The sequence below is a fragment of the Felis catus genome, chromosome B2, assembly GCF_018350175.1.
Source record: "Felis catus isolate Fca126 chromosome B2, F.catus_Fca126_mat1.0, whole genome shotgun sequence".
In the NCBI taxonomy this organism is placed as follows: Eukaryota; Metazoa; Chordata; class Mammalia; order Carnivora; family Felidae; genus Felis; species Felis catus.
The window spans coordinates 31,349,985-31,360,133 of NC_058372.1; the positions used below are offsets into that span (position 1 = coordinate 31,349,985).

At 35.3% G+C, this 10,149-nt stretch overlaps 1 pseudogene; it reads left to right on the plus strand.

Moving 5' to 3' along the window:
* The first annotated feature begins 2,497 nt into the window (after positions 1-2,497).
* Positions 2,498-5,276, plus strand: LOC123385337 (annotated as a pseudogene).
* Positions 5,277-10,149: the final 4,873 nt, after the last annotated feature.

The following is a 10,149-nucleotide window of genomic DNA, read 5'->3' on the forward strand; positions in this document are numbered from 1 at the left end:
GAGTCCAAGGCCAGATGGCTTTCCAGGGGAATTCTACCAAACATTTAAAGAAGAGCTAACATCTATTCTTTTGAAGCTGTTCCAAAAAATAAAAATGGAAGGAAAACTGGAAACAAACTCTTTCTATGAAGCCAGCATTACCTTCATTCCAAAACCAGACAGAGACCCCACTAAAAAGGAGAATTACAGACCAATTTCCCTGATGAACATGGATGCAAAAATCCTCAACAAGATACTAGCCAACCAGATCCAACAATACATTAAAAGAATTATTCACCACAACCACCTAGGATTTATACCTGGGATGCAGAGCTGGTTCATTATTCACAAAACAATCAATGTGATACATCAATCAATAAAAGAAAGGACAAAAACCACATGATCCTCTCAAAAGATTCAGAGAAAACATTTGACAAAATCTAGCATCCTTTCTTGAGAAAAACCCTCAGGAAAGTAGGGATAGAAGGATCATACCTCAAGATCATAAAAGCCATATATGAAAGACCCACCACTAATCATTCTCAATGGGGAAGAACTGACAGCTTTCCCCCAAAGGTCAGGATACCCACAAGACAGGGATATGCACTCTTGCCACTGTCATTCAACACAGTATTGGGAGTCTTAACATCATCAATCAGGTAACACAAAGGAATAAAAGGCATCAAAATAAGCTAGGAGGAAGTAAAACTTTTCACTCTTCACAGATGACATGATACTCTGTATGGAAAACCCAAAAGATTCCACCCAAAAACTACTAGAACTGATCCATGAATTCAATAAAGTCACAGGATATAAAATCAATGCACAAAAATCGGTTGCATTCTTATACACCAGTAATGAAGCAACAGAAAGAGAAATCAAGGAATCGATCCCATTTACAATGGAATAAAACCAAAAACCATAAAATACCTACGAATAAACCTAACCAAAGAGGTGAAAAATCAATACACTGAAAACTCTACAAAGCTTATGAAAGAAATTGAAGAAGACGCACACAAAAAAGGAAAAATATTCCATCCTCCTGGATTAGAAGAACAAACATTGTTAAAATGTCAATACTACCCAAAGCAATCTACAGGTTCAATGCAGTTCATATCAAAACAACACCAGCATTCTTCACAGAGCTAGAACAAACAATCCTAAAATTTGTATGGAACCAGAAAAGACCACAAATAGCCAAAACAATCTTGAAAAAAAATCCAAAGCTGGAGGCATCACAATCCCAGGCTTCAAGATGTATTATAAAGCTGCAATCATCAAGACAGTATGGTACTGGCACAAAAACAGACACTCAGATCAATGGAACAGAATAGAAAACCCAGAAATGGACCCACAAATGTATGGCCAACTAATCTTTGACAAAAGCAGGAAAGAATATCCAGTAGAATAAAGACAGTCTCTTCTGCAAACAGTGCTGGGAAATCTGGTCACCAACATGCAGAAGAATGAAACTGGACCAGTTTCTTACACCATACAGAAAAATAAACTCAAAATGGATGAAAGACCTAAATGTAATACAGAAAGCCATCAAAATCCTAGAGGAGAAAACAGGCAACAACCTCTTTGACCTCGGCCACAGCAACCTCTTACTCAACACATCTCCAGAGGCAAGGGAAACAAAAGCAAAAATGAACTATTGAGACCTCATCAAAATAAAAAGCTTCTGCACAGCAAAGGAAACAATCAGCAAAACTAAAAGGCAACCGATATTTGGGAGAAGATATTTGCAAATGACATATCAGACAAAGGGTTAGTATCCATAATCTATAAAGAACTTATCAAACTCAACACTCAAAAACAAATAATCCAGTGAAGAAATGGTCACAAGACATGAATAGATACTTTTCCAAATAAGACATCCAGATAGCTAACAGACATGTGAAAAAATGCTCAACATCACTCATCATTAGGGAAATACAAATCAAAACCACAATGAGATACCACCTCACACCTGTCAGAATGGCTAACATTAACAACTCAGTTAACAATAGATGTTGGTGAGGATGTAGATAAAGAGGAACTCTTTTGCACTGGTGGTGGGAATGCAAACTGGTGTAGCCACTCTGGGAAACATTATGGAGATTCCTCAAAAAATTAAAAAGAGAACTACCCTGCAACCCAGTAATTGCACTACTAGGTATTTATCCAAGGGATACAGGTGTGCTGTTTTGAAGGGGCACATGCACCCCAATGTTTATAGCAGCACTATCAACAATAGCCAAAGTATGAAGAGCCCAAATGTCCCTCAATGGAAGAATGGATAAAGAAGATGTGGTATATATGTATACCTTATATGTATATATATGTATATATACACACATACAATGGAGTATTACTTGGCAATCAAAAAGAATGAAATCTTGCCATTTGCAACTATGTGGATGGAACTGGAAGATATCATGCTAAGTGAAATTAGTCGGTCAGAGGAAAACAAATAGCATATGACCTCACTCATATGAGGAATTTAAGATACAAAAGAGATGAACATAAGGGAAGGGAAGCAAAAATAATATAAAAATGGAGAGAGGGACAAAATGTAAGAGACTCTTAAGTATAGAGAATAAACAGCAGGTTTCTGGAGTGGTTTTGGGATGGAGGAAGGGATAAATGGATAAGGGGCATTAACAAATCTACTCCTGAAATCATTGTTGCACTATATGCTAACTAACTTGGATGTAAATTTAAAAATAATAAATTAATTTTAAAAAATAAAATAAAATATTTACTATTAAAAGAGATTTAAATTCTCACAAAATTGGTATATGGATTCAATGAAATCTCAATCAAAATCTAAGCATAAGACTTCTGCTTTCAATCAAGATGGGGTAACAAAGGCTTGAAATAACAACAACAACACGACAACAACAACAACAACAACAAAATCCTGAATAAAATACATGAAACAGTAAGTCTTGAGACATTCATTATCAGAAATTGAAGGACAATGATATCTGAGAGGTAGAAAACAAATGAAGGAAGTCCTACAATTATTCCAGCTGACTGCCTAGAGAAAGTTTCCAGGAACCCTGGAAGAACCTAACTTTCTCTCTCTGATTTGATGAATCAATCTAGGAATCCAGGGAAACCAAAAGTTGCTAGAGTTTTCAAAGTGCCAGAGAAGAAATAACTGCACACACACAGGGAGAAAATATCCCAGAAATCTGCAGAAGATTTCCCTTCAGTCTTCAACTGAACATTGAACAGTGAGTATATATAAGTAAACTACCCAAGGTTGGAGAAGAACCACCTGAGAAGATTAGAGGAAACAATCAATGGAGTCCACACAGGGTCCAGAATAGTTCTTGTTTCTATTAGTTGAAGTGGAAAGCCTCACAACTCATGAGACATCAGGTAGAGTACTCAGAAGAGTTTTACCTTAGTAGTCGGGAGAATTTAGCTCTACACTAAACACAGTTTTTGATTCTGCCTAATAATCCTAAAAATAATGCCCCAAAGGATCACATCATGCCAAGAAATTGTGTTTTAGAACAAATCTCAAAACTATGGAATGCAAAAATATCTATCATCTAATAAGGAAAATTAACAATGTTTGACATCCAGTTGAAAGTTATCAACCATTCAAAGAAGCAAGAAAATATGACCCACAAATAGGAGAAAAATCAGCCAATTGGCAAGCAACCAGAAGTGACATAGATAATAGAATTAGTAAAGGCATTAAAAGTTAGTATAACTATATTTTATATGTTCAAGAAGATTAGAAAAGATTGACCATGTTAAGTCAAAATCTAGAAGATACTTTAAAAAGGCCCAAATCAAAATTCTAGGTAGGAAAGCTAAAATGTTAGACATGGAAACTACATTAGCTGTGATTAGCTGCAGGTTAGACATTGCAGAAGAAAAAATTAGTGAGTTCGAAAACAGAGTCAATACAAAATGAGATACTGAGAAAATAAGAACTTGGGGGGAAAATAAACATTGTATCAGTGAGCTGTGAGACAATTCAAATGTGCCAAAATATCTGTTTTGAAAAATAGTGACCCAAATTTATCTCAAATTCGATGCAAACTAAGGCCATAGATCATCTCTACAAATACTTAAAACAAAGAAAACTAAACCAAAGCAGGTTATAATCAAATTTCTCAAAACCAGGGATTAAAAAAAATCTCAAAAGCATCCAGAGAAAAAAGCAACATTGTATGAAGTGGAACAAATATAAGGATGACAGCATATTTCTCACTTAAAATAGTGTAAGACAAATGAGAGAGGAATAATATTTTTAAAGCATGAAAAGAAATAAATATCATTGCCATCCTAAGGTTTATGTGAATTTCAAGAAATGCCAAGTAACTAAAACAATATTGAAAAACAACAAAGATGCTGTGGCTGGCTCTCACTCTCATAGCCATTGCAGTACAATGAGCTCAATAGAGATAGTTTGGGGGCAACTGAGAGTCAACAAGGCACTGGGCAATTCTGTGCCTCACTGAGGAAAATAATTAAACATTTGCAGAGGAAATCCTAAGAAGCAGAGAGGAAATGTCATCATATGCATTCTCTGTGCAAACTTGTCAAGAGAGACACAAAAAAGAAGCACATAGATGTTTCAGTCAACTTCTCAGAGTTTTCTAAGAAGTGCTGAGAGAACTGGAAGATCATGTCTACTAAAGAGAAAGGAAAAGTTGAAGACATGGCAAAGGCAGACAAGGCCCATTATGAAAGAGAAATGAAAATTTATATCCCCTCTAAAGGGAAAACAAAAAAGAAGTTCAAGGATCCCAATGTACCCAACAGGCCTCCTTTGGCATTCCTCTTGTTTTGTTCTGAGTATCAACCAAAAACCAAAGGAGAAGATGCTGGCCTATCCATTGGTGACATTGCAAAGAAACTGGGAGAGATGTGAAAAAACTGTTGTAGATGACAAGCAGTCTTATGATAATAAGGCTGCTAAGCTGAAGGAAAAATATAAAAAGGATATTACTGCCTAGTGAACTAAAGGAAAGCCTGATGCAAAGAAGGGAGTCATCGAGGCTGAAAAAAGCAAGAAAAAGAAGGAAGAGGAGGAGGATGAGGAAGATGAAGAAGATGAAGATGAAGAATATGATGGTGATGAATAAGTTGGTTCTAAACATTTTGTTTGGTCTATAAAGCATTTAACCCCCTGTACAACACTCAGTCCTTTTAAAGAAAAAAATTGAAATGTAAGACTGTATAAGATATATTTTTAAACTGCACAGTGTCTTTTTTGGTATAAATTAACACACTACTGAATGTGTCTTTAGAAAGCCCTGTCCTGGTGGTATTTTCAGTAGCCACTAACCTTGCCTGGTACAGTATAGGGGTTTTAAATTGACACGAACATTTAAAGCAGATTCTTGTTAGTGCATAGCACAAATTAGTTACGTTGGGGGTGGTAGTTTTCTTATCTTCCAAAGCTACTTATGTGAAATAATTGTTCTGCTAGCTGAATAACAGCTCTGTATTTGAAAAAAAGAAGTTATAGCTGCTTTGTTGACATTCTGAATGCTTCTAAGTAAATACAGTTATATATATATATATACATATATATGTATATACATATATATATACATATATATACATATATACATATATATGTATATATATACATATATATATACATATATATATACATATATATATATATATACCCTCAAAGATGGTGGACTCACACTTTATGATTTAAAATCTTACCACAAAACCATGGTAATCAAAGAAGAATGGTACTGGTATAAGGATAGACACATAGAGCAATGAAATAGAACAGAAAGCCCAGAAGTAACCTCTCACATATATGGTAAAATAATTTTCGATGAGGTTGCCAAGATCGTTCAATGGGAAAAGAATAGTCTTTTCAACAAATGGTGCTATGAAAATCTGATATCCATATGCAAAAGAATAAAGTTGGACTCCCACCCTTACACCATATACATACAAAAATTAATTTAAAATGGACAAAAACCCTTAAATTTAAAATGTTTTTTTAATGTTTATTTATTTTTGAGATAGAGACAGAGAGACAGAGTGCAAGCAGGGAGGGACAGAGAGAGAGAGAGGGAGACACAGAATCTGAAGCAGGCTCCAGACTCAGCTCTCAGCACAGAGCCCTATGTGGGGCTTGAACTCACGAACCATGAGATCATGACCTGAGCTGAAGTCAAACGCTTAACTGACTGAGCTACCCAGGTGCCTCAAAAAACCTTAAATTTAAGAGTTAAAACTATAAAACTATTAAAATAAAAGTAGATAAAATCTTCATGACTTTGAATTTTTGCAATGATTTCCTCCATATGACATCAACAGTACAGGCAACAAAGGAAAAATTACATAAATTAGATTACTTTACCTTCTGTACATCAAAAGACACTATCAAGAGAGTGAAAAGCCAACACACAGAATGGGTTGCGCAGATGAAAGAAAGCTAATGAAAGCAGTAGTAAGTCAAAACCAGTAATAAATCAAAACCATAATACATAATAAACAAATACAGTTTAATCCTAGAAATGGAAGTTTTGTATAGCATTAAAAAAAGAATGAATGTGATTCACTATATAAACAGAATAAAGCAAAAAGAAAAATAAAATTAAAAACAAATAAATAATGCACAAGTAACGACAAAAACTATGTGATCTTAGGTGTACAAGAATTTTTTGACAATAAATGACAAGGAATGAAAATAAAATGATAAGAGAAATTAAATAGGTCCACAATAGACTTTAAAGTGAATGTTAATAGCAGCTTTATTCATAGTAGCCCAAACCCAGAAACATTCCAAATGTCCATTAGCAGAAAAATGGGTGGAAAAATTGTGGCATATTTTTACCATGGAATTCAACTCAAAAATATAAAAGGAATAAACTATCAACATATAAATAGTTTATACCATATACATGGTCTCAACAAAATTATGCTGAGTGAGAGAAATTAGATACAATAGTGTATTATTACAGTTATAAGAAGTTCATGAAAAGGCAAAAGTAAACCTTGAGGATAGAAAGTAGACCACGGTAGCCTGGGGAAAATTGATATCCTATATCTTCATTGAAGTATGGTTTATCTGGGTATGAACAGTTGTCAAAATTTGTCAGTTTATACTTAGGATCTGGGCTTATAAAGGTATTTGTCTGTAAATTGTACCTCAGTCATAAAAAAAAAAAGAGGTACTTGAACAATTTTCAGTTTGAGGGCAGAACCCCCAACAATCCTACTGGACCTTTAAGACTATTGAATTATAAGAAAGACACATCCTAGTTCTCTTTATGACATTAACATCTGGCTTGGAAGAGAGAAAAAAGAAAATTATTTTTCACCCTTTCATTGTTACCAGGCCTTCTCATATCTGCAATTTCGTCAGTCTCATATTTTTAAAAATTCTGCTTCACAAATATGGAACAAAGCCCTGAAATTCTCCCCTAGGAATATCATCTTTTCAAAAGAAAGAAATCCTATTTTACTACTATAGTCCTGTTGCAGTAAGATGTGATTTTCTTGTAAAATATGGCAATCCCTCTATTTTATGTGAGAAACAGAATATACAGATAGGGAGAATAAGGTATTTTTAAAAATGCAAAGCTACTGTCACCACTGGGGCAGCAACTAATGAAAATGTTTTGCTTTTTGGGTATGGTAACCAGCCTCCACAATGGTCCCAATGTCCCTCAACTCCCAGTAACTACACTCTTGCAAAGTCTTCTCCCACATTTTACCAAAACTGGTCTGGACATCTGTATGATTAACTGAAAGAACAGAAGTGATGGTATATCACTTCCAAGAACAAGCTATAAAAGACATTACACCTCTGATCTCTTTTTTTCTCTCATCACTTGCTCAACTGCATGTCTTGAAGATTCTAGGTAACTCAGTGGAAAGGCAAGCATGTTGAGGAACTGAGGTCTTCAGTCAATAGCCACGTGAATGAACTTTCCTACAAGCAGATCCTCCATCCGCAGTCAAGCCTTCAGATGACTGCAGGTCTAGCCAAAAGCTTGATGGCAACCTTATGAAAGACTACAAGCCAAACTACCCAGCTAACCTGTCCTTGAGATTACTCATGTCAGAAAATAGTAGAAATAATATGCATTTGTTGTTTTTAAGCCACTAGATTTTGGAGTATTTTATTACACAGTAGTAGGTAACTAATTGGTATCCCATCATAATTTCTGTGGATTACAGTTACTCACTTATCATCATGGTCCCAGAAATGCTGCCTATGTCCAGAATTCATCCAGTATTTTTTCTTCAAATGTAGCAGCTTTGCACTTGATACATAACTTTCTTTCAGCTTAATTACATTACATATTTGAAGACACAGAATACCCTGCCTTGACCTGCAAAAATTAATCCCCATCTCCTCTGATACAAGAATCTCACTGTTATTTCCAAAATACTGCTTATCATGGCATTATCCAAGCATCAAGCTAGGTTTAGTTGGTAAATCATAGACATTCACTCCACTATAGATAACTAGTAATTTCTATGTGAGATTTTGCCTCCACAAATGCCAATTTCCCTTGTTCTACATGCCTATCCAAGAGCCTAAGTCAATAATGGAAAAAAAAATGAGAGAAAGAAAGGACACTGAGTTCTTATAGGACTATTATGTATTTTTGCCTTGTACCTCATTCTATCCTAGTTATAGATGCCTTGGGCCTAGGCACAGGATAATTTGGGACAGCACAGTTAAGTGGTTTATCCCATTAATTTGAAATGTAAGTTGTCAATCAAAAGTATGAAAAATGTTTTAGGTCTCTTGACAGTACCTGAAAGAGAAAGGTTATTTTTCCTCTTTTCCCTTAAAGTCTCTATTTAACCTATTGATGGTAAGGAAATGCTTGCCTGGAAGGAATGTACTCACCAGTGTTATTTTCCAAGAATGTTCACCCAAAACCTAAAGCAGAATTCATCTATGCTACTTGCCTCAATCTTTCTTAGGCAGTGACAATTGGAGCTTTACCTTCTTCAAACATTTTCACCTGTCCGGCTTTATGTACAGAAGCTTTATTTTCTTCTTTCTTTCCTAACCTTTTAGAAAGACCAGGAATAATCTTAATAGAGGAAGTATCCTCTAATGTATCCTATTATTCTTGAATTAGGATAATTCATAACATCTCTTATCTGCGTTGGGTGGAATGAGAAAGCAGGCAGAGGAAATGGAGTTAGGAAAAGAACTGCAGGCTTCTTCTATATCACAACCTTCAAAAATTATAAATTAATCCCAAATTCTGCATAGTAAGAATACAAAACTTTTTAAATATTTGGTCAGCCAACAAGCCATGTACCAATTTTCATTGTCCTAGCTTAGAAATATATATTCTAAGTGGTACAGCACAATAAAGCCTGGCATCAAAGTCCATTTGCCTACTCAGCTGGTTTGAAATATTAATCCTATTTCTTGATCTGCAGTACTCAACTCTAACTTCCTGCTAGGTTTATCTGAAGAGCTTTACAAAAAGTACCATTGCCAAGGTCCCACCTCAGACTAATCAAATAGAAGTCTCTTGGGACTGTGGGAGAAAAACAGAAATTAGGGCTATGAATTGGTAATTTACAAAATATTCTCAAGTGATTTTACTGTGCACCCACAGACCTAGGCTGACATGTCCATGCCGCCTATTCTTTATCTAGTGGCTCAGGCTGAGCCTTCAAGGCAGAGTGAGGTGGAAGGGAATGCATAGTTCAAGGACCCTCTTATCAATATTGGAACTCTGTTCTCATTAAGAGCTTCACCCACAATTAACTGAGTGTTCTTTATCAATATCACTATCTTCATGAGTGTAAAGATACTGTGGTGCCTCAGGGTAATTAAAGTATAACTGGCCTTGGAGTAAAGTTATGGTAGAGTCCTTTGGTTCCATCTTGAATGTGTCATTTCCTTTTCTTTATCTTCTAAATACTTTGACTTCAAAGAATACATTAGTCAAGAGTGACCTTTGAAATAAGATTGCACGAATAAGAGCTTGCTTATGAAGAAACTGAAGGTCATTACTCTGTAATTACACCAAATAAAATTTATAGCCATCTTATAAATGTAGAGAAGCCAGTCCAGACTTCCATATGAGAACAAAGGCAAAAGAAATCTAGAAAAAAAAATTAAACTTCCTTATAACTTACAGCCCATTGACAAGTACTTGCGATGAGGCAGGGTGACCCTCTTCCAGGAACACAACTGGGTCA